This window comes from Neolamprologus multifasciatus, chromosome 2 (genome assembly GCF_963576455.1).
Source record: "Neolamprologus multifasciatus chromosome 2, fNeoMul1.2, whole genome shotgun sequence".
NCBI lineage: Eukaryota > Metazoa > Chordata > Actinopteri > Cichliformes > Cichlidae > Neolamprologus > Neolamprologus multifasciatus.
Window position 1 is genome coordinate 11,409,482 of NC_140440.1, and position 26,679 is coordinate 11,436,160.

Genomic DNA, 26,679 nt, shown 5'->3' on the forward strand with positions numbered 1-26,679 from the left:
TACTTGTGTAAAGTATTTTCCCAAAAGATAAGGACACAGACAACAGGTAATACTGAACTAAATGTAAAACCTCAACCTTTTTCATTTTTACCTAAACCGTGTGCACAAAACTCTGGAGGGATCTAAATGCTAACGTAGAACTCAGTCGGGACGTCTGCTACTGCTGTTTGCTCGTTTTTTATGGGAGATCGTTTTCAGGCTTCAAGTAGCACCATTATATCAACATTTCACATTCTAGACATTGTTTTTAGGTGTATTTGACCAAAAAATTTAACCGAAAATTCACATGCAAGCTTTTTTTCAAGGCTGTGGTATTTGCCGAAAACAATACCTTTCAGCTAGCTAAAACAGCAAGCGGTGCTATCAGCGAGCAACATGGCTAATGCCTTTCACACAGCTTTGTCTCAACTCCAAAGAGCCACAGAAGTAAAAGCTAATAATAATAATTGAAACAATCTTTGAAAAAATGACTTACCAAGCATGGCAAACAACTCAAATATGTAGAGCAAAATGTTCTGAAACGGCTTCACTTCAGCTTCGATCGGAGCCGTGCTGGGGGCGGAGTCTGTGAATTTACTCTATTAGTGTCATAGCCCCTCTAGGAGTTCAGAGTTAAGAGGTCAAGAGTTAATGTTTCCATTGTAACACCTCCAGATTTGAAATAGAAACACTCATTTTTAACACTCGATTTTAACTACTATCATTTTACACCTCAGAGTTACATTAAAAGCATGTGACTCTACTTAGAGTAAAATTAACTCTAAGACTACTAACACCAAAACATTTAACACTTTTGAATTTGCTGTGTAGAGCAGGGCGATATGACCAAAAATATTTAGCACGATATACATTTGAAAATTTGCGATAACAATATAACTGACGATATAATTAACACTAGAAAAAATACTTTACAACTCCACAACTTTATTAGTGCAAAAATCCCCCCATCAATGTATTTTCACTTAAACAAGCAGCTGTTTTTTTTGTGCATTAAAGTTATATAAAAATGTAACAGTGCAAATTCCTTGCTGACAGTTTAACCAAAAGGCATTTCCAGTGGAAACTGGCCGACATATCCTCAGCATAACCATAATATCCACAAAACTTAAGAGGTTTACACACACAGTAAGGTAATATTATGTTGAAGCACAGTACGTATCACTCCGCGAGGCTCCTCCTACGATAGCCGTAATGCTCCGACAATCCATCAAACGGTGCAGCTTCGTAGCTTAGCAAAGTTGCACTAAAACATTTGACAGATTTTTGAGCGCCGTGTACATAAAATTGTCTCGAGGTCAGTAAACACAACCAGAGTTCATACATAAGGCACACGGGATTATAAGGGACACTGTCGATTTTCACAAAAATCAAAGGATTGATTTTAAGTGTGCCGTATTTTCCAAAAACACGGTAATAACGACGGCCTGCTAGCATGCTCCACCAAAAATAGTGCTTTGTTGTGTATCTGACGGACGAAAGCTAAACCAGTTCCACACCAGTGAAGTTGCAGCATTTTAACAAACCAATTCTGATTCATCCGTTTCATTCAACGATCTTCTTTCGACCTTCTCATTCGCCGTCGCTGCCATGCTTTTTCTGCCATTTGCGTATGAAAACAAAGGCACTGCGCATGCGTGTTTTACCCATATTCTATCGCGATATTTCATTTTCTTATCGTTGCCCAACATTATACCGGTATTAGTATGATATGGCCCATGGTGTCTTCCTCTTATAACAGCTCTGAGTTGGGTACAATTTTACAACCCATCCAACTAGATAATTGAGTTATGGGTGTGGCAATGGTGACTGGCAGTGTCCTGACACCGGCAGCAGACTGGTGTCTGCTAGGCCTCCACCGCTACTTGGAGTCATCAAATTGGACATCTTCAATGTTTATGTTTTGGACATCTTCAATGGATTATATATCTAACAGTATGGCTTGCTGTGTGGTACAGACAATCAATAGTTTTTGTTAGTGAAACTCTTTTATTAGTCTGTTCCTTAGCCCTAATAAAACTAATGAATGTAGTTTGCCAACCAAACTTGTTCGTTAGCTACTAACTTAGCACTAGAACCTTTTGCAGGAGAAAAAAATAACACACACATACATGGCAGGGGCTAAAAGTATAGCACAGAAACTGGGTGAAATAGCAGAGCCTACTTGCATCTCTTATGTTACTTACTTATTTTCTCTTGCATATCAGCTTACATGGGCAAAGCTAACTGAGCTCAAACTGAACTGACATTATCTTAATTATTTGCAAGTGTCAGCTGCTGTAATAATATCTTTGTTCACTGATTTTATTTCAGTTATGCTATGTTGAAAATACAGTGTTGTAATATAAGAGCATTTTATGTAAAAAATGTAGATTCTGCTAAGATCCCCCTTTTTTATCTTTTACATTTTGCGATTTATTTATGACCTGAACTTTATTTTTATATATATATATATATATATATATATATATATATTACAAAAGAAGAAGTCTAGAAAGAGAAACTTGGAGTGCAGAACATGCATACAGCCTAATGCATAATTCTGTGTGGTATTCAATAGAAATCTTTTTTTCTGAATATGAATTTAATCCTTGCACAGACTTGTACCATAATTTCGGGCGTTAGTGAGTTTTATTATCTCTACATGTATTTTAGTTAGCTTAGTGCTTTAATAATCCTCGATGTAACTTCAACTACTGCTGTGCAATTTTATATGGGGGACAAAGTTCCTTGTTGTTTTCAAGCTACTTGTGTGTTTGCATATTATGATTCACCAAAGCACATGGATGAACACCCATTTTGGTGAGTGTGAGCCCTAGTTGATGTGAGTGATGGCTAATAGCTGCATGATAATGAGGTGGAGAGGCGATATGGACATGGCATTCTTGTGAGTGAATCTCACCCATTAAGAGATGGATCTCTGCCCAAGCAGAAGTGTGCCACTTAATTGGTTCATTTCATTGTGGGCAAAAAGCTTTAATTGGGTGACACACTGAAAGATGGATGGATAACTTGTCCTGGAAAAAACATAGGTGGTATCTGAGGTGGATGGTTTAGCGCAATTTGTGTGTCTGTGTGGGAGTGTGTTAAAGAGAGTGGAGGCTTGAGAGAGATTATGTTAATAGGGCTCATTAGATCAACAAAGAAATATCTTGCATGAATATTGCTGTGATACACAAGAAAGTATCTGCCATTGTAAAGGTACTAGAGAGTAAATGCTCATGTGCTTGGCAGAAATGGTGGATGTGGGTGCTGAGCATGCACAGACAAAGAGCTGAAGCCCACACATTGTTGTGATGGATGGCTGTGGAGCAAACTAACAAATTTAAACTCTTGAACATATTACAACCCCTAAGTGTATCAAGGCATCCATTTGCATCAGTTCTCTTTATCAAAGCCTCAAAGAAAAATAATAACTTGCAAATTTATCAGAGTGTCTCCTTTGTGTTACGTTATTAAGCAATACTGATTTTAAATGGCCTATAATCAAAGTACCTAATTTGCCAGTAATGGGAATAGCATATGATAGAAATCATTCAGAATAGCTATTGTGGTTGAGTGCGTGCCACAATACTATTTAAATGAACGGGAATGCAGGTGTTCCTATCTGACAGAAAATATATTTTCTGTTTTGTTTTTGTGTTGATTTCAGGGCGTTTCTAACTTGGAATAATTGAAATAGCAAATCACTCTATACGATAGGTATGCAGAACTGCTGCTCCAGTCAATTGTTTTGGAGATAAAGAAGGAATAATTATGTTTTTCCATTTTCACAAGTGAGGCCATTATCATGGCATCTGTTGAGAAGTAGTGCTAAACCTTCTATTCGAACAGCACCTATTACTTTAATGATGATACGTCTTCCCTGTTGACATTGGTGGATCTGTTTTTTATCTATTTGTGCTAAGACTTGAAGACAGATCCTGAATTTAAATTTTGCAGCTTGTGTCACAGTCTGGCAGAGGCAGACTGTGTGTATTATGAAAAGGACCCAAAATGCGGACACCATGAAACAAAAACTTAAATGTCAACAGAAAGCGAGCCGTGTATTAAGGCTGGTGAAAACATTACAAAACAAAAGGCAGAGGAGAAGCTAAACAATAACCTAAACTAAGATAACATAGAAACCCAAAACACGAACCCTAACATGGACACAAAAATACCTGGAAACATGACACAAAGGACAACAGACGACGTGACAACGACACACTGAAAACAGAGGACTTAAATACACAGGAGGTGATTAGGGGAAGTGGGAACACATGGAGGAACAGCTGACTGACATGAGCCTAATGACAGGACAAGGGAAGTGAAACTAAATACAATGAACAAAGAACACACGACTCCTTCAAAATAAAACAGGAAACATGAGACAGACATGATAATACAAACTTGATAACATAAGACACGCAGCATGAAACAAAGGGTGAGGGAAACAAATACAGGGGAAGAAAACACAAGGAGTCTAATAACCAAATGAACTTCGCTAATCTAATCAACATCCAAATAAACTAAAACTTAAAAGGCTGGAACATGACAGCTTGGCTTCGTTATAACTGCCCTTATAAGTGTTACCAACAAGCCTGCTAAAATTTGGACGATAGAGTTTTACATGAATAACACTGGAGGTCTAAATGTCTACATTCATATAAGGACAGAGCACCATTTTTCTTTCAAACTTGCTACCCAGTAATTGGAAGCTGGTGTTATTAGTCACATTACAGTAAATGAAAGGTAACATGTGCACAGCTACTGTATAACTGTAGTTCACTCTAATTTACTGTGCAAACCAGCTGGAAAGTTATATGGAAAAGTCAGCAGAGCAGCATAGTTTAGTAGCAGCCACAGAATGGTATGGCATTAAGATGCACAACAAAATCTGCCAGGAATAGGAAGATAGTTTCTTCTGCAAAAAGAAATGAATAAATAAAGGCCTACTTTCTTTTGTTTAATACAAGCCTGTGTGTCCAGTTGTGTCTATGTTAGGCTAAACTAAAACTACAGAAAAAAAGCGGTTGGAGACCAGAGCACAAGCAAAAGCATTTCAACAGTGGACAATTAATTGTGTTCTCCTTGCCTTTGAAACGGTCACTTCAAAGAAGGAGACGAGGTCTAAAAGCACTCGCAAAAAGGTGCCGTTTTCACACCGATATTGATGCATCAAGATAGCGATAAAACAACGATAAATTTGCAATAAGATGGTTTGCCATAGTACTGCAATTAAATAGGATACGTGTCTAATCATTTGGCCTCTGTAGCAAATCTGTTTCAAATGAGTGAAAAGATCAACCACAACCTGACCGTCATTCGCTGCATCATTTACAATTAAACCTTGCAATCCATGAATTCTTATTATTGTTAAGTCTGACTGATTACAATGTGCTGGCGATCTGTCGGTTTATAAATTAGATGGGGATTAATTGCAAATGTTTGCCAGTCTGTTTGAGAGTGACCACAGTCGGTCTGGGTTGGACCCAGAGAGGTTAAATCAGTTTTTGTCCTAGAACAAATTTGGTTTGAGGGTATAGAGAAATACCAAAATCTGTATCGCTTTTTACTCACTGAAAAGGTAGCAAGTAAAAATACTGTGTGATAAAGTGCGCTCAGTTTAATTAGCTCATATGACATATTTCTGTGTTTGCAAACATTTAATTATTATTATTTTATTTTATTGTTTTGTTTTTGGTCATTTTGCACATCTTTGTTTCTAAAAAAATGTGAAGCAATGCAAATATTCTGAAACTGCCAAAGATTGTGGTTGTTGTTTTTTTTAGGTTGGTGGAAGGTCTTATAAATAATCAGTCATTAGTAACATAACTTGGAATAATTTGCCTATAATTAAATTGATACTGTTAAACATCTAAGAATCTCTCTGTTGTCTTCTGAGAGCTTAGCAACGCGACTCACAAATAATGGAAGGAAAGAAGTTGAGTACGAAAAAGTAAAAGAGAAGCAAAACAAGTGTTCTCTTAAAAGATTTTTCCTGTTTGTGTGCAAGCATGGAAAATATTTAACTCCATGCTACAGTATGTAATTACAGTACATGATAGACAAAAGCTCAAGCTGACACCTGCTATGCTCAGTTTGGCAGAAAAGAAAAACGCCCAGGTGCTCTCTTGTTTTCTCATCCCCCTCTCTCTCACCTTCTTTTCTATTTCTCTGGGAGATTGTGTGTTTGAGTAAGTGTTTATGTGCTGGGAACAGCGTGTGTGCTTTAGCTTTCCCGCTGGTGCCGTGCACTGCTTTTGCCTATAAGCAAGCGACCTATTTTTCTCAGCTCTGAATGAAGTAGACATTTGAACACAGAGAGAAGCAGAGCGACAGGGAAGGAGAGGGTGCAGATCGGTTCCTTTGCTTTTATTCAGGCTTGTGGATTAATTACCCTGTACCAAAACCTGATCCTGTGCTGTGAGCGAGACACTTTGGCATCACCCTGATCAATAATGCATTTTTCTGTCTCTCCATTTAATTTGCACGCAGGCCCTACGCACTGGCATCACCATCTCCCTAGAAAAGTGTAACAGACACCTGATATCCAAAGTGCAACACTCAACCCTCACCCCCTTAATGCCCCCTCCCTCCCCTGTTGTTCACTGACAAATTGATTCGCTCTCAATGTGCTGCATTGAAAGAAATCATCAATCCTCTGAGCGGTGTAATAAGATACAAGGCATGGATTAGCTCCTGGACTTGTACAAATTAGTTCCTCTTTTTGGGTTGAACTGTGACGTTCCATTTCCAGACATGATGTATTTCGTGATGTCAAAGTTTAAGAAGCAAGACAGTGTAGTAGATGTCAGTGCTCCCTGGAAATGGTAGCTTAGCTAGCACAACGCTGCATCTGCAGCAGTCGGACAGGAGTAGCTGTTGATAGCAAGGTCAAACTATCGGGGGAGACAGGTAAGTCATCTGATCTCATGTGATTTATCTGCTGCGTTTGTGTGTGTTTAGCCCAGCATTGAAAGAAGAGATGATTGTTGAGATCTTAGACTTTGTGCTATGTAAAGTGTGTGGTTTTCCTGAATATCTAATTGAGTCACCACTCTCCAATGTTGAGCAGATCACTTTGTGCACCTGCACCTGAGTGTGTTAGGGTTTCGTTCGTGTCTGTGAGCAGAGAGGCTTCTATCAGTGAATGGAGCCCCAGATACACTAAATGCATTGGCAAATTTAAAAAGCATAAACTGTTGTGGTTTCTGGCATAGTTTACTGATTTTAAGATCATGATTTGTATATGAGGACACAAACACATATACATACACTGGTTCATTAAAATGTGTTACCAAAGAAAATGTAGCCAGGGACTACTTTTTGTGTTTGTAGAGAGTGAAATATTTAATGTATTTCAGTGCACCAGTGCACGTTTGCACACTCATCCATAGTGTCCTTATCAGGTCAAATGAGGTTGTACAGTAAAGTAGCCTGAAGTATAATAAGAAGTTTTGCTGAATGCACTATGGTAATAGTGTGTGACTTAAATGTATCTGTGGACAGGTGCCACGATAAGTGATGCAGCGGGCTAAGTGGAGCAGTAGGTAGCATACACCGAATCTCATGGGAAATTGGTGAAGGGTAGTCAGCTCTGACTTGCACTGTTAGAATCGTTTTATACATAATAAATTAGATTCTCCTGCAGCCGATGCATAGTCCCACTCACTGTATGATCTATGAACATAGCGTGATGTTTTTGTCCTAAATATTTCACTGCTATTCAAACAAACAACAGCTGACCATTATGCAAACAAACAATAAGCTATTTAATGCTGTTGTGCAACTGTACAATTTAGCTTGAATTGAGCTCTCATGTATAATGATCATGTATGCTGCGCGTTGCTTTTTTGTGTTGTTTGTCTTTTTCTCAAAAGTTAACTATGCTACTGCCACAATAGTGCATCTCTGAACGGCATGTTTATTGCTCTTGTTAAGTGAATCTGATTTGTCAGCGCCCATATGTATCTTTATAGAGATTCAGACTGACATCAGCAGTCCACTTACTGCCTAATGCTAAAGAGAATGCTGAGCCAATTAAGCAGTTGCCTTACTTCAGGCAATATGTTGAACAAATAAACTCCTCATGCCAATACCTGGCTTCTCGGTGTACTAGGGTGCCTCACCCAGTTAAGTGCAGTGGACTGTGACGTTTTTACTGACTGGATTTGTAAATCAACATTAACCCTTTAACACAATTTTGCTGCCCAATAATAAAGTGAGGCAGCAAAGGGAAATTAGGAGCTTTTTATGTGTCTTTTTCTTTTCTCAGCATGTGTCTGTTTAATCAACTCTACCTCTGTCATCCTTTACTGAACATTTAATATTTAATAAAAGCTATTTATCTTCCAAAATGGATGCTTATTAAATAAAAAATAAATAGATATAAACAATTATATTTATAATGTTTAATTTTGTCAATTGTATGTGTGTAAGACAAATGTTTCCAAAGGCTGATATTTTCATTAGTTTTTCATTTTTAGGACAATTACCTCACATGTATCACTGGAGTTTGTTATCTGTAATATGGATTTGTAATCAGTCATTATGAATGTTTGTAGTTGTATTATTAATTTATGGAAATGAAGGCACCTCTGTTAAATAGGAAATGCAGTTCTGATTTTTTTTAAACCAAATATTATGGTAAATGAAAATAATTGTAGCTTTTTAAGTACCAAGATTGTCCTGCAAACCCATTTCCAAACCAGCTTAGACATGGTGTAAAATGTAAATTAAAACAATGCAATGATTAATAATCGAACATAGAAGAAGATAAAATGTATCATTTTAATAAATTCTGCAGGCTGGACAAGTTCAGCACTCTTCTGCTACAAAATCATGCTGTTGCTGTAGATACTGTATGTGGTCCAGCATCGTCTTGCTGAATTATGCAAGCCCTACCCTGAAAAGGACCCTGTCTGGATGGAAACACATATTGCTGTAAAACCTGCATATTTTTTTTCAGCATTGATAAATTCTTTTGAGATGTTTGGGCTGCCACTTCCATAGGCACAGGTGCGCCCCTTACCATCAGAGATGCAAGCTTTTGAACTGAGTGTTGATAAAAAGTCAAATGGTTCCTCTCTTTACTTCAGAGGATGTGGCGTCTGTGTTTTCCAAAAAGATTTTCAAATTTCAATTCGTCTGTCCACAGAATAGTTCTCCTCTTTGTCTCAGTCCATTATAAATGAGCATCTGGCTCAGAGAAGATGGCAGTGTTCCTGGATAATGTTCACATATGGCTTCTTTTTTGCATAATAGAGCTTTAACCTGCTTTTGTGGATGGCGTGGTGAGCTGTGTTCGCAGACTATGATTTCTAGAAGGGTTCCTGAGCCCAGAGATTTCCATGGTAGAATTGTGCCTGTTTTTAGTGTAATGCTGTCTGAGAGCTTAACAATCAATACTGACTTTTGGCCTTGACCATTGTGCACAGAGATTTCTCCAGATTCTATGAAGCATTTGATGATATTATATACTGTAGATTATAAGATATTCAAAGTGTTTCCAGTTTTATATTGATGAACACTTTTTGGAAATGACTCCATTTTTTTTGTATAATTGGTGAATTTCTGCTCATTTTTACTTCTGAGAAACTCTGCCTCTCTCGCATGTTGTTTTTGTACTCATCCATCTCACTAACCTGTTGCCAATTAACCTAATTAGTCGCAGAATGTTCCTCCAGTTGTTTCATTTTAGCATCACTTACTTTTCCTGCAATTTGTTCATTCTGTCCCAACTTATGAAAATATGTTCCTACCATAAAATTTTAAATGAGTTAAAAATGTCCTTAAAATGATAAATTCAGACATTTGATATGGTTTGTGTATGCTGTTGTGAACAAAATATTTATTTTTGAGATTTGCAAATCATTACATCTTTTTTACAAGATAATAGCACACAGATGAGTGGATACAGCTGTTCAAATAAAACAATCCATGATGTGATGTGGTGTGTGATGGTTTGCAGGGAAATCACCCTTTATATCAGTTGACATGGATAATTTATTTACTTTCTTCCTAATTGAAAATCTTGAAAATCCTCATTATAAAGCATGCGCCTTTGTTCACTCAGGAAAATGCATCCACAGAAAGTAATTTTAGTGTACAGGTAACTAAGTGGTGTTGCTGGCAGTTTTTAGTGCACATTACAAAGTTACTGATTCTCCATTAGTGTGCTGACAACAAAAAAAACCATTTTAGTGGCTTATTTAATGCAGGCTAATGAAAACACACAGGCAGCTCTTGGTTTGGATTGTGATTCACAGCTGTGAGATGACTGTGTACTGAAGAGGAGAGTGTTTCCTACTTGCACCTGCCCTTCTGTATTTGTCTCCATTACAGACAGAACAAGCCGTAAAATCTAGAGAGTTGTATAGTTTATAAAACACACCCCGTTTCTGGCAAATTCTATTAATATGTTAGGCTCTGTATTGTGTTCCCAGTGACAAAATACTTGGTGTATTGGGGGGGGGGAAAAAAGCATTTTTTGCCAGATGTGGGGACATACACGCAGCTACCAGGGTATCTCTGGGAGACAGTAATGTAGTCTTGTAACTCAATCTCTGAGCACACCACTGAATGCAGCTTCTTTGGCTCATATTTTGTCATTTCTCTGTTGTGACCTTTTTCAGTTCTCTTTTGATTAGAGACTGCACTGATCCCGGAGCAGTCATTTGACCAAGAGCAGAACAATGAAAAGATAACAGTGCGATGCCTTGTTTTCATTTATGGTTATGGCAAAGCAGTAGAGGTTGTAGACGGCAACTTTCAGTATATTATGTCATATCAAAGCTGGTGGACTGATACTATTTACAGTCTCGATTTAATGATACTTCAGTACAGATTTTTTATTACGTAAACAACTGGAAGCGTGGGCAAATCTTTTTCTTGTCTTATAGCTTTTGTCCTTTTGGGAAGGAGACAATTTTATATTGCTAGCTTTGATTAGTGTACCTGCGTACACCAGTGAAACCACATTTAAGAAATGCCCAAGCACTTAAGTAAATAATTTAAAAGATAAACTCTCCATGTAACACAATAACTTGTAAATATTGTAGCCTCACACAGTCACACTGGAAGTAAATAAGTTATACTAAAAATACCTCCAACTTTAGCTAGGGCATTGCATGCATAAAGAATGAAGAATGGCAGTTTTTTATTTTTCCACTGAATTGCAATGCCACCACTCAAGAAGCAGTGAATGGCACAGTATCTTCTTTTACTCCCGGGAAAATTCTTTGAGCTATCCCATGGCTTAACAACCATAACAGTTGGGAAATTGATCTCTTCAGACTTTGATTATCTCCATAACTCCATATAAACAGATAGGACATGGTTGCTGCGGTTTTTAAAATGACCAGAGGTTCAATCTGCCATCATGAACCTGTCAGCTGTGTGTTGGACAGTGATGGCCACAAAAATTTAAAGCTTATGCTACTTGAATCCAAGACTACAAACATGACTTACCACAAACATAAAATGGGCCTTAGAAGTTTGTCAGGTTATCACAGGTTTCTCATCAAGGTCAGGAAAAAACGTTTTGTTTTTTTAGACTGAAACCTGTCAATTCTCGCGTGATTGTACTAATAATTTTAAAAAAAAGCACCATACAATACAAAAATTGCATTCTCCTGGGTGGAAGGGACTTTTTCTGTGATATTTAAGAGAGGGAAAAATGACAACAATGAAGGGTAATAGGAAAGAATATTTTACAAAAACAGACACCTTACAATTCAAGAGCCTTTTTTGTGAAACTAGTCGTACTAATCTTGTTTGAAAAATGCGGTGTGGAAATTTTTGCATACCTGGCCTTAATAACAAGCTTGCAAAAACGAGTGGCACAGTGGGTGGAAATGTGTTAAAAAATAATGGAGTGAGCACAATCTATTTCTGCCCTAGTGTGCTCCTCACGCTGCTACACATAAACCAAATGAAGCGTTTCTATTGATTGTCACTTCCTTGGATTCCACTGTTTGGGGACAGGAGTGTGGGGATCTCCTACTATCAGCTGATATGGCTCATTGCTCATCATGGACTAATAAAGAGCTTTACTGATACCATTATGCATTCTCTGTGGCTAGTGACAAACTAATGACAAGCCTTAAAAATGCTTTTACAATAGAAACAATAACAGATGGGGAGTCCCAGTTATTGAAATGCCTTAGCAAACATAAACCTTCATATGTATTTTTGGAATAAATGAAGTCACTGGGACGGAGTGGTTGGCGGAGGTTGGGGCAGCCTGAAAGCTCAGATAGAGCTCATGATTCTGCTTGACAACGGCTGCTTTATTGCAGATGATATATTCGTTTGAACAAGGAATCTGTGTGTAATAGCTGACCTGTGTTTTCTGACGTCGCATAACCCCATAGTAATCTATGTCCCTGTATGTCCCTCTGGAAAAACTTATATTGGACAGAGAGAAGCAAACAATGAATTTCAGAGCACAAATCACCCTTTTGCACAGGGAACATGGAGTATGCCGTAGCCAAACACCACCATGACACCAAACACTGCTCTCCTGGCACTCTGCCTTTCATTGGACTTGAACTCATAACTCCTCTGGCCACAGGGGGCAGTCTACCAAAGTTCCTGTCTCCGAGTGAGATGTATTTCACACTTACTGGTTTAAAATGTTTCTTCTGAGCAAATTTACATAAAATACAATAACAGAGACTATTGTAACTTGTAACTTCAGACAGAATTATATTACTTTGTTTTGATTATCATATTATCAAAAGAATGTTTATGAAATTGGGAAGTTCATTACCATGTGAAAGCAATTACCTTCCAAACTACTAAGCATAATATCACGACCTCGAGTTTAGAGGACACGAGGCTGAATTGTTTACATGTTTGCTGACATTTGTTTGTTGCCAGAATAAGCCAACTTTTTTATGAAGGTTTCGGCAAGTACTAACTGTTAACTGGACCTTTGGGTATTCAACATTGGACCACTGCCAACTTATCATTGCATGTTAAAGAAAAAAAAAAGCTTAGCAGTTAGTTTGTCTGACTTTATGGCTGTTTATACTCTATCCCCATTTACCTCCTTTGAACCCAAGTCTCCACAAAAAGATCACAACCTAGGAAATAACAGTGAGGGAAGCAGGGTGAGCTTTTGATGTCGACTACTTTTATTACCTTTATTATTTACGGAGTCATTACAACACTAAATGAGTTTAGTTTAGTGAATTGGTGGAGTGAAGGGAGTAAGATAGATTGCAGGTCCTTAGCAAAAAAAGCCCCAGGTTCAGTTTCACGTGACTATTCTTGAGGAACTCGCTATCTGCAAACTTCCTGACTGAATCTCACTCTAACAGGCTATAATGAGAATTCTTAGCTCACGTTAACCCTCTCCATAGAGATCAAAAACTGACCCTGCAGATAAAATCTTGACCTCTGCTTCTTTCCTTTATAGATAATTAGGCAATTGCTTGGTATTAATAATAATCTTCTATCAGCATGGAAAAGGGAAGAATGATTGTGGCATAGAATAAAGAACTGTATGTTGTTTTTGCTGTGCCATTCTGTTTGTGTATCCTCATCACACGTTACAGAATTGACTGCTTGAATCATAACATACTGAAAATGTTTTAGTACATTTTGTTAGGATGAGAGATGGAAAAAATCATCAAAGATTAAGCAACATGCAGTAATTTATTTTGTGTTGCTTGGATAGCAGGAAAACCCTGAAAAGACTTTAGCTACTTGACTTTATTGCCAATAGACACATTGTCTCTTTAGTTTTTTGATGTCTCATCAAAGATTTAGAGATCTGTCAGAAACAGTTCCTGATCCATTCAAACTGAAAATGACAATAAGTGCACAATTATTTTACACATGCTGTCTTTACTAGCTGGAAATATCTGGCTATAACGAACTTGTTAACAGAAACTTAATTCAATCTGAAAGAGACGGGAGAAAGAAAATTCCCATATGACCAAATCATTATTTTACATTAACATACCTTCAGATACAGAGGAAGAAAAAAAGGAACTGAGTGACAGACAGATACACAGAAAGAAAGACCGAGAGCTTTTTTCCACTACATACATTTTCAGAACACTTAAGTGATTCTCGATCCCAGCATGCCTTACCCTGCCACCGCCATTACAGATGCTCTAAAATTGAATATAGATTTCAGTGAGCAAGGCTGGTGTGCCTGATGAATCTCAATTTGCTGCTGTCTATATTTCTTAGTCACTACTATGGATAGCTAAGAGGGATGCAGTGAGAGGCCTATGGCTGCTTCTGCCAAACTGTCAGTTGCAAGTGTCAAATGATGATTGGTTCCTCATAAAAGTCCATATTTATCCCAGACTAATTCCTGCCTTACATCATTTAATCACCAATATCTACGTTAGAGAGAGGTAAAGGAACAGATAGTGCAAAGATCTGCTTTATTTCACAACAGTGGCAATTTAAGAGAAAAGGAAACCCACAAGATGACAGTTTCTCCACAGACAAAGATTGTAAGAATAGTTTACAGTAGCTCGAAGGTGGAACAAACGTACCAGAGCTTTCCCAAGGGGAGTGGAGGTGCCTTGCCTCCTGTTTACCTGTCAGTCTATTTACAGCAGGATTTGAAGTACTCATAAAATGAAACAGGATGCTATTGTTCTGCAACTCAGCGCTCTTCTTGTCTTCCCATCAAAATGTTACTTTGTTACAAGTGCCAATTTTTAATCAAATTTAATTGAACATAACTGTAAGTCTAGCTCTGCAGTTAGTCATCCCTCACCATTTATGCATTTCATTTAGTATGAAAATTAACCTACTTTCCTTGCCTTAAGTTTCATAACCCCTTCTATTAGAGAAAGTTTCGTAGGGACTACAGAAAGTGAACCTACAAGGATTTGAGCAAAAACAACAGTAAGACACTGAACTAAATTTTGCAGCAAGTATCACATTATGTACAAGGGACTATAAGGCATGACACACAACCTTTTTTAACAGCTTAATCTTTATCAAATGATAATCATAATTGTGTTTCACTAATGTTCCACGTGTTTTTTTTATTCCTCATCGATATCATTCTTAACTTTTAAACTTGTCATTTTAATAATGAGGCAGCTAAATGCCACAAATGCTGTGCTATAGGATCAAAATAAAATAATGCAAGAGTAGAGTCACAGCATTAACAATTAATTATTTTTGGAACTGAAAATGAGTAGAAAACTGTTTGCACAAAGTTCAGTCAGATCCAGTCTAATTACTTTGTTTTGTAAAAGCATTTCGCTGTCATTGAAAGAAATGCTAATGTATTCATAACAAAGAAAGAATAATGAAATAGAATTTAAAATTCCAGATCTAATTACAATTTTGTATATTAATTTATTAAGAACTACATTTTGCAGAGAAGTTCCAATTTGTTTTATGCATTTGTTATTTTATCAACAATAAAGTCAACACTGAACTAATCTAAACCAGCACATACCATGTAGCACAAGCTTGACTCTCTTACATACTTATATACCTGGAGATACTGAAATGCTCAAAGTAAGGGAAAATAAAATGAATGCATAATAAATAAATTCAGATAATAAAAGGTTACTGCAATGCACATTTCGACATAGTCAAAATGACTTATGAAGTTCAAACTGAGCATCCGAATGTGGAAGAAAGGTGATTTAAGTGACAGTGGAAATGACATGCTTGTTGGTGCCAGGCAGGCTAGTATTTCAGAACCTGTTGATCTACTGGGATTTTCCAACACAGCCATCTCTAAGGCTTACAGGGAATGGTCTGAAACACAGAAAATATCCAGTGAGTACCAGTTCTGAATAAAGATGCCTTGCTGAGACCAAAAGTTAGAGGAGAATAGCCAGACTGCTGAAGCTGAAGCAGAATTGGACAAAAGAGGATGTTGACTGATATAATGTGTCTCGCGGTGCAAAATTCAGATTGTAGAGTCAGAATTTGGTGTAAACAACATGAACGCTGGTGCATGGTGCGCTTTGGGCTCCTTAGTGCAAATTGAGCATTGTTCAAATGCCACAGCCTATCTGAGGATTGCTATACCTGTTATACATTACACCATCCACCCAAGCCATTATTTACAATCTATCATAAGCTGCCAGAGTGACATTCAAGTGAAAAAGACTAAACCGAAACTAAACTTTTACATCAAAGTATCACACTCTCACAATACGCTTTTTGTTAAGTACAATTATAGTCGTTTGTACAAAATGTCAAAACATGTGCTCTGCACCGTACATGATTGAATTTTGTTCCTTAAAAATAGAATAGAGATAGGAAAAAAAACCTTCAGAGTCAATTTCATGATGGCACCAGGGGGTGAAGGAAACAGCAGAGCTTTCTAGTGTAATTAGAGTAGACATGCTACATGTGTCTGTGTGTGTTGCCGCATCTCATTAGGGCGAGGCATGGGCCACTGAGCCAGCTAAGAGGAATGGATAGGGAGCATGTGGCGGTGTAGTTTGCTTTACCACAAACATAGCCTCTCTGCTCTTTATCTTTCTCTCAGGAGTCGCACAGACACCCCTCGAGTCAGGGCCAGTCAAAATGGCTTCGCTTGATGCAAAGGCCTGTAAGGAGCCTTTTGTCAAAATGAATGCACAGACACAAAATGGCTTGTCTGTGTCTGCAAATATGTGTGTGCACAGTATGTACAAAAAGCACAAACTTCACGGTACTTCAGAAAATGGAAATCTTATTGAGATACGGCACAAAATGTAAAAGGACAATTAGCTTAAGTTTTTAGTTATGTAAGAAAATTTGATAATGTCTTTAAACATTGCATAGACTTATTTGTTTATCAATGTGGCTTCCAGCCATCTGCTGTACATCAAAGCACAAAAAGTTATTTTTCCTCAGCACAAATGTATCTCTTCTCTTTTTTACTCTGTTGAAAATCCACATCAATACTTATTAAAGAGATAAAACACATGTTTATCTCATTTGTGAGCAGAGTGAATTGTGTTTGGACAAATTAAAGTTACAGTTTAGATTTGTAACTTCTTTAAGTACTGCTTGTGTTCGCACATTGTTCTAATGTGGATACATGGCTGGTAAAAAGAAAGAAAAATACCCCTAATTCCTGAAACTACTCATCACAGATTTGACAAGGTTTAACCAATGGAATTTATTGAGTAGCCCAGCCCTTGATAATATGAAATATTATTGCAATATTTTCAAGCCACAGCATGCAGCAAACCAACAGACAGTTTGAAAAATCAAAGCAGGTCTGTTGCAATGTGATTGTTAGGGTTCTAGCAGAGGTGGAGGCACAGCAAAATGTTTTAAATGTGAGCAACACTGAAAGATGATGAAAAATTACAAAATACATTTCTAGTATGCAAAGTTTATAAAGATGAAGTTTATAAAGAGCCATAATCTAATATAAAGGGTGAGGCAAAGGAGGGAAATTATGGCTGCAGTACTGTATTCATTAGGTAAAGTCTCTCATAAAGATCATCATTTTGGCCTCAGCACTACCAGTAGGAATGGGAGGAAGGAAGAGCTATTGATATTATAATTACCATCAGTTCAGTCAGAGACACTTAAAGGAACAGATCTTTTATTAACCAATGTGTATGTATTATGTTATATATTATATAATGCACAGTGTATTAAACTGTAGGTCTCTGCGAGGAAGCACTAAGCATTATTCTGAGCAAGAATTACAATGTTGCTGAGAGCTAATCCCTGACAAAAAGTAGTATTCCTTCCTGATCCTCAACAACAGAGTCACCACAATATGCCACCATTAATACAGCAAGCATGTCTTTAGTAATGACATCCTGTGGTATAACTTAAATAATAATATTCATTGCGCTTAGATAAACAGGAGGTGATATCGTGATATCATATGAAATAATATGTATTTTACAATTAAAACAGTCTCTGCCTAATGTGCTTTCATACAAGATTTCTGTAAAATGCATAATCTGCTGTAGAGACTTGTTATACCTTGAACATTAGCCTTACCAATGCAAATATACAGATTTCAAGTTAATATAGAAAGATTCGGAGAAAATAATAGCACAAATCAAATCACTTATAATCATGTAGAAGCCATGCCTAATGTTTATCATAAATTGAATATGAATAACAGCACAACATTAAGGCTGCATCAACATCAAGCAAGCAACCACAGGACATTTCAGTCTAGGCTTGAAAAATATATGTGAAAAAGTAGAGGTGGGAATCACCATACAACTCACGATACGATATTATTGCAATTTTTTAAAATATTTTGCGATACTCAGATTCTGTACATAAAGGTAAACTTTATCAATATTCATTTGATCTAATATCAAAGTCTCACACTCAGTCTTTCTCTCATTTCAGTTTTATTGTTGACAAACTGAACGGTTTGTATTACAGTCTAGTCCAACTTAACTGAATCAACCATCTGGTACAATTATAACTATTCCGAACTATGCAGTTTATGAAAACTATGCAGCCCCTTCAGCAACTGAAGAATTTGAAAGTAAATTAAAACAAAATATAATTTTACATTAAATAAAAAAGGTTTAAACTTAATTAAAATAAAACATGTCTTAAATTAAAATAAGTAAACTGTCATGTTTATTGCTGCCAAAAAAAAAAGTTAAACACATTTGGACAGTGAAGGAATGTCAGGATTCTTGCTCAGAAAAAGGATCAACATGCTCTGAAGTCAGAGCATGTCTGAAGTCATGTTGTTCCAGTCCATGAAAAAATTGTTTGTAACAAAATATCGATTTCTGCTGTCCCTGTATCGATACATTATTAGCAAACAAAATATCACGATACTACACAGTATCCATTTTTTCCCCACCCCTATGAAAAAGTGTTTCTTTGTTAAACATATATTCACATATATATTCTTTTTAACAAGAGGAAGCACTCACGGTAGTAATGAAAACACAAGAGCTCAGTTATAGATATTTGTAACAGAATTATCATCATCATCATCATCATCATCATTATTATTATTATTATTATTATTATTCAATGAGTCTTTACTGGTTTCAGATTTTCTTTGTTAGTTTTTGCGGCATTATATTTTTGACACAACTCTGGTCTGTCGGCATATGTACAAAGCTATAGTTATAGACCATTATAATCAAATAAAGTATCTTCCGCGTATCAAATAAAGTATCTTCAGAGGTGTTATGAAGACTCATGTCTTTGCTTGATTTTACCAAACTTGTCACAGCAGAACTGTTCAGACAATGTTTTGTATTTGGCATCATCTATAAAGGAATATATCCCTTTATTGCTTATCTTCCCAATCTGAAGATAAATATTCGGTGGTCGTACACAAATGTCTTAATCATCCAATGAGAAAAAAGATCATTAACAAAGTTGTTTAACAATTAATTAAGCATTCAGATGCATTGTAATGATATTCATGTTAAACAATGGTAATAGGTTAAACCATGTCCATCTAGAGGACTGGGGTGATGGGTGCAATTTAATGGCTTGCATTAACTTCTTGTAGTGCCTTCCACTCACATCTTCAGTTCCCTCATTGTGTTTTTCTACCTTCAATGGAGCAGACCAACTTCTTAATTGGCATAATAATGTGATTAATTGCTTTCTTGTCACTGGGCCCACTGCGTTTTGCACTGTAAAGAAATATAAATCAACCGTGTATTTACAAGCAATCAAATGGCCTAGATTGAAAAGAACATATAAAAGATGCCCAGCTGTGCAAAGTAATTGGTTCTGCTTTATTAACTGTATATCATTAGTTGAAAGTAAAGCCCTTTGCATTGGAAAGATGAGTTACTTTGACATGCGTTACACTTGTCAACTAAACAGTAAAATAAAACATTGTATAATAATGGGCAAGTCATCGAAATCACAGATTTTATTTTGACAGCTATGTTGCAGATACCTGGAATTGGGTCCCGGCTGTTAGTGCTATAGAAAGTGACAGTGTATACAAAACAATATATTTGGGCATTATATTACACAGAAGCAACAGTATATCTTCTCTACATCTAGATTTCTGTTTTTGTGTTTTTCAATTTTTTGTGTTAACTCTAGTCTTGCATTGTCTAACACAACAATAATCGATTAGATAAATTAAAGGAGTGAGTTTAGCAACAGTGGCTTTCCAGTTGATTTTGGACATTACCTTAATGGTGGGTGGAGGGTGTCCGTTCTCAGAAATTAAAGCCTTACATTAAAGACCATAATCTTAAAATTATTTTTACAGAAGTGCTCTTTTTGAAGGTTATTTCTGATTTATTAAATCATAGTGTGCATGCTATTCCATTCCCACCACCCATATGGAAAAGAAATAGTAAAAACTTATATGATTTACTCATGAAAGTGGCCACTTTCTCATTACTTTCATATATTGTTTTAGTAAGTATCCAAAACATACAAGTTTCATTATATAATTTTTCAAGGGATCTTATATGTGTTTTCACTCTTGTATGCTTTTCATACAAGTTTCACACAAGACAGATACGAACTTTATAAGATTTATATATATCTTTTCCATATGGGCACGAGCTAGTCCTTGCTCTTAAAAATAATCCACTTGCTGATAAAGACATTTGAGGATGTCATTTATCAGTAAAATGGGAAGGCAAACAAACATCTCATTCTCCAATCTGTCCCTCACCATTTCCCATATACAAAATAAAACACCAATTATCTAGACCTGGGCATGGTAGTTAGGGACAAATGCTGATGAAGTTCTGATGTATATAGCAGCATCCAGGTGCTCTTGCATATTAAGACATTTTATGGTCTCATAATTAAAGAGAGAAGCTAATGGCATGATCAGTGTGCATCTTGATTCCAGGTGGCAAATGGCGTGTTAATGCATCCTTGTGAATCAAAGCCAAGTTTGTTTCAAGGGAATTGCTGACAACTGTCACAGGGTCTGCGGATGACACATTGTCAATGGAAAGTTATTAAATCCACTAATGTACAATGATATACTCAAATTGTGATTCTGGATTTAAATGATTTTGTTTGTTATAGGCAAAATGAATATACTGGCCTATAGCAAAAATAACACAATAGAATGGATAATGGGACCTGCATAGTTGTGCACTGGCCCTATGCAGAGCCTACGCACAGTTTTGCAGGCAATTGCCTCCATGTTGTTTCTCTGTACTCTCATGAAGAGGCGCTGTCACAGACGAGGGCTTGTGTTGTTTTTGGTCCTTTGTCATAAGTTTGGGCTTCTCCAATCTTGAAATCCCTTTCCTGGTGCCTCAACATCCACTTGCATCTTACTTCAGGTGACCTCAATAGGTCAAAGTCAAAGTCTCACAATGGTTTTACCTGAAACCACTCGCACCTTGTTTCACCTTGGCCCATGTCATAAGGCACATGTAATAATGGATCAACGGCTGTCTTGGGACAACCACCATTAGGGTTTCAATACCTGGGACTCTCCACCATGATAAGACAGCCATGACCTGGATGACTGAGAGCCTACACAGACAACTTATGACATAAAGCTAGAGTGAAAGCGGGTATTAATAACCATGAAAAGTCTCTGCTGCAGCCACAGTGTGTGCACATAGGTGTGTGTCAATATGATTATCAGAGCTCTGTCTGTACTAGTGATGGGTCGTTCGCGAACGAAATGGCTCTTAGAGCCGACTCTTTGAAGTGAACGACGCGATCCGGCTCCTTATTGGGAGCCGTGAGGTTTTTTTTTTTTTGGTTTTGTTTTTTTTTTCTTTCTCTCACCCTCTCTCTCGCCCTTTTTTCCGCTAAACTCCGCATGCGCGGCCTGTACTTTGCGCTGGGCAGAGGGGGGAGGGGCATTAGTTACACTCGCAGTAGCACAGGAGCAGAGCCAGAGAGAAAGAGAGTGAGGGACAACAACGTCACATTAGAAAGGTATAGTAATCATCCGCTATTTTCAGTTGCAGATGATAAAGGATTCAGAAATCATGCAGGCCCATATGACAGAGAATGTGCATCTTCTTTTTGTTTTAATATTTTAATTTATATTTAATTGTGTTGTGGTTTGCAGTGTTTTGTGTTGTTTCACGTTAAATTTGTTTAAAAGGAAAAAGCTGAAAATTTTAATAGTTAAAAGTTTAAAATGTAAATAGTTGTTTTTTGTATTATATGATTTATTTATTACATTTTATGTGGAGTGAATAAATAAAGTATATTTATGGTGGACCTTAGAGACAAAGCACGTACAAACTCCAAAACACGTACAAACTCCTAAGCATGTACAAACTCCAAAACACGTACACACTCCTAAGCATGTACAAACTCCAAAACGCGTACAAACTCCAAAACACGTAAAAACTCAGAAGCACGTACAAACTCCAAAACACGTAAAAACTCAGAAGCACGTACAAACTCCAAAACACATAAAAACTCAGAAGCACGTACAAACTCCAAAACACGTACAAATGACAACAGAAGTGCTCCAGGTTTCTAGGGCGCAGTGTTGAGCTTTTGTTACCTAGTGGCTACACAAGCCAGGAAGTATCAACAACCGGATTTGGTGTGTGGTAGTAACAGGTAAATGAACTTTTTTTTTTAAATTATTTGAATAAATATGAGTGCTTGTCTATAAATACACAAACAAACAACAAACAACACACATGTTTTCAATTGTGTAATTTAAGTGATCTGGGTAGCTCTGTTTTGGAAGTTCAGTAAACGCTAGAAATGTGTTTTGGAGTTTGTATATGCTTTAGAGTTTGTACGTGCTTTGTCTCTAGGGGCCATATATAAACATATATAAATAAAACCACTTTTTTTTACATTAGTAATTCCTTTTCTGCATAATTTTATATTATTGTTAATGATTAAATAATTAAAGCAACAAAACAATCTGAAGAGCCGGATCGGAGCCGAAAGAGCCGGCTCTTTTTAGTGAGCCGAGCCGAAAGAGCCGGATCTCTAAAAAGAGCCGGAAATCCCATCACTAGTCTGTACCTGTTCCTCAAGTATCTTTAAGGATATTACGTTCAGAGCAAAAGAGCAATACAGAACTGTGTTTTCCCTAAAGCTAGTGTCGAAGGGTATTTAACCCTCATCCTAATGACTAGGGTATGTGTAGACCCAAGCCACAGCTTACAATGTTTGTTAGTTGTTTTTTGTGTGTTTTTTTTAAATATATAAATCATTTTTCCCCTTTATTTATTTTAATTACTGTCAATGTGTTCTTAATGATATGACATTATTATGTTAGATTTCTGCTTTGATTAGTGGTTTTTAAGAATGCAAATGTCATGGGGTCCCCAGGGGCTCCAGTAAAACGCACCCAATTCCACCTGTATAGTTTTAATAGTAAACTATCACACAGTGTAAAGAAGAAAAGCTCCATTGCCGTCATTCCTGGTGGGTGTTGGTCTCTGTCATGGGTCTTAACAATTTTAATCACAATACTTAAAGACAGAATTTCTAGGCTCAGTCATGAGGTGGAAGGTGGAGCACGTCAGGTGTGGTGGACTCAGGATCTTTTTCAGACGATGTAGTTCTCCTTGTTTCATCAGGCAGTGACTTCCTGCTTGCACTGAGGCAGTTTGCAGCTGAATATGAAGTGGGTTGGATGAGAATTAGCCCTACCAAATCTGAGGCCATGGTTCTCACTGGTGTGTGCACTCTGGATCAAGGACAAGTAGCTGCCCCAGGTGGAGGATCTTAAAATCTCTCAATCAACAAGAATAGATTGAATTGTGGATTTGTGCAGCATCTGTAGTGATGTGGACGGTGTACTGGTCGGTTGTGGTGAAGAGAAAGCTGAGCGTCAACGCAAAGCATTTGATTTGATCTGCACTCCGGGCCCAGCGAATGCTCGCTACGCAGGGGGAACAAATTTTGTCGGGATACCTACCTTTGCATAACACCTGGTTCGGCAGCGTGTAGCGAGGCTCCACATGCTTTCAGTGTGAACTCCAGACTGCCGACAGGTCTAGCACACAACAGCCGCTCTATCACGTGACGTATACTGCTCCGATGTGCTCAGGTCACTACCTGGGTTATGCCATGTCACCATGAGATAGCTGAGGTGGTTTGAGTATCTGAACAGGATGCCTTCTGGATGCCTACTAAGTGTGGTACTTATGCATGTCCTAGAAAGCCCCTGGGCAGGTCCAGGACACAATGTAGAGATTCCAGCTCTGACCTGCCTGGTTGTGTAAATAATTTTAAGTAAATAATTTTAAAATCTGCTATCTAGCAACAATGATAAGACTAGATGCTGGATGCAATGAAAAAGAGGAGCCTTTAGTATTGTTTGACGATAACATATCAAGTTTATTGAGAGATTTAGATCAGCATCAGGCAATTAACCTTTCACTCTGGAATGTCAAAGACTGGCTCATCTGCATTATCAAGAACAGACAAGAAGAGGATTATTATGAATTCAGCAAAATCATCTTTTCAAAACCCATCAATATTCTGTGGCCATTGTCAGGAACTGGGTTCAGGCTTAACGAGGGGATCCAAGGGATAAATGATCAAAAAACAGGACAGCTATCGTCCTTGAACTCTTAATGGCGTACTAATAGTGCAGGGTGTCAAGAGTGATTTTAACAAGAGTGTCCTGAGTAAAACTTTTATTTAATCTCACTGCCTTTGGACTTGGAGTAGATAGCTCCCTCCCTCCTCTCTCTCTCTCATCATCACCACATTAACAACTCAGACACGCCTATTGCATAATCACTATCCTTTGTGTTTCCTTCTGTAGTTTGGATAAGGGGACTCATTATAGAAGGAAAGTAGTGAGAAGCGGCCAGTGTTCATTTTGCACCACATGCCGTTTATTACGAACTTTCTGAAACAGATACTTGAACAGCAATCCATGTACCCACGTGCACGACACAAATCCCAATATATATATATTAGGGGTGCAACAATACACAACATTTACGGTTCGGTTCGATACTTTGGTGTCACGGTTCGATATCTTTTTGATACAAAAAAATATGTTCATGCCTTTTTAATTTGTCATTTATTCAAATTATAAATATATATTTTAACTCAAAAGTACAGTTTTGCTGAAACAACAAAGTAATAAAATAATAAATCTATCTGATGGAGAAATCACTCATCTTTGGAAAAGAGAGTTTATTACAGAGAAATGTCTCTTTCTAAAATAAAAGCTATACTATACGCTTCTTCTGGGCTATATTCTCAGCAGCATATTAAACATATCAGGTCCCCATAAGGAGAATCATGTGCTAACGGCTGTCTAAATGACTCGGGTAAAGTTTGTAGCATGCGTGCTTGTTGTTTTTGTCTGCTTCCACTTGTCTTTGCACTAGGATGATGTCGGCGTAAATGTGCAGTCATATTCGTTGTGTTCCCACTAGTGCTGTCAGTGTTAATCTGAAATGACGTTAACGACACAACACGGCAAATCTCCGTTAACGAGCTACCACGGATTGCCCCGTGCGTGGGGCTGGACGGCCAACACGTTAACAAGCTAACTGCGCTAACACACTACTTCCCACCAATGTAATTGAGCATTGCTGGCACATCCAACATACTGTTTTACTTTAGTCCATGACGCGCTTACCTTCAGGGTCATACGTCACATGAAAACCAAAATAGTTCCAAACGCCAGATCTGAATGAGGGCGGGGGAGGTTCAATTTGCCATGTTGCACGAGAGCTTAACTTCTGTCTCGCTAGCTTGCCCTGCGCTCAGTGAATCTGCGTTCGACTACTCCGCCTAGGCTGCACTGTTGAGCGCAGATCCACTGAGCGCTCAACACAGACAGCACCGTTAGAAGGAAAATTGATAAAATAAATTAAAAATGTTGTATTGTTCGATACATATGCGTACCGAACCGAAAGCACTGTATCGAACGGTTCAATATCGATACGAGTATCGTAGAACCCCTAATATATATATATATATATATATATATATATATATATATATATATGAACGCAATTCAAAAAAAAATGGAAAGTAGGTGATGACTCACAGTAATCCCAGATAATCACATGTCTCTGACATGTAGCAGGTTACCAGCTTTTACCAAAGATCTGATTTATGTGCTATTTTGCTTGTTATATTTAATTTTCTCACTACTGGTTAAATGATTGTTGTTGTGTTTAACCCCTACTTTGGGTTTGTGCTTTATTTTTTTCACCACTCATTGAAACATGCTGCATTATGTGACAGTTTAAGAACAAAGTCTAAGGCATGATGTATCCACCATCTAATTTGATGTTTGTTGGTTTGTTTAGGGATTTTACTTTGGACATGTTGACATTCTAGTTACTGATTGTCACTGTGGTCATAAACTTAGCCATGATTCATGGTTATATTTTATACTTTTCCTTTTTCTCTAGATAAAACAAGAAAAACAGGGACGACCACACCAAAAGAAGAGAGAAAAGAACAGGCCATGGCTGCGGGGATGATTGCTTCTCAAAGTGGTAAGCAGCTATTTATTCTTTTTTTAAATATATATTTGGCCTCAAATAGGCTCTGCATACTTTTCACTGCAAGATACCTTTCTCTTTCATAGCGATTATATCTTGATTTTCCACAGTTAATAAAATATGTAAATATGCAAGAGTATGTTCAAGTTTTCAATTTTTGGTGTAAAATCTTCACCTCAGAACTCATTTTTGATTTATTTCTTCACTAAAAATGTGAACTTGTGCATCTTTTGAGTGGGATATTTGAAGAATTTGGTGCGGTCTGTGAATTAAAGTTGTTCGACTGGTTAAAAAACAACAACAACAACAATAACAACAGTTTCAGTTTCCAGGCCTTACA

At 37.3% G+C, this 26,679-nt stretch overlaps 1 protein-coding gene across 5 annotated transcripts in view; it reads left to right on the forward strand.

Annotated features, from left to right (window-relative positions):
- Window positions 1-26,679, forward strand: part of lingo2 (leucine rich repeat and Ig domain containing 2) — a 235,845-nt gene that overhangs the window by 104,254 nt on the left and 104,912 nt on the right. For all 5 annotated transcript variants that reach the window (XR_014876710.1, XR_014876709.1, XM_085176516.1 and 2 more), the window contains exon 4: window positions 26,247-26,333. The gene's annotated coding sequence lies outside the window, so the exon portion shown is untranslated. The remainder of the gene's footprint in view (window positions 1-26,246; window positions 26,334-26,679) is intronic.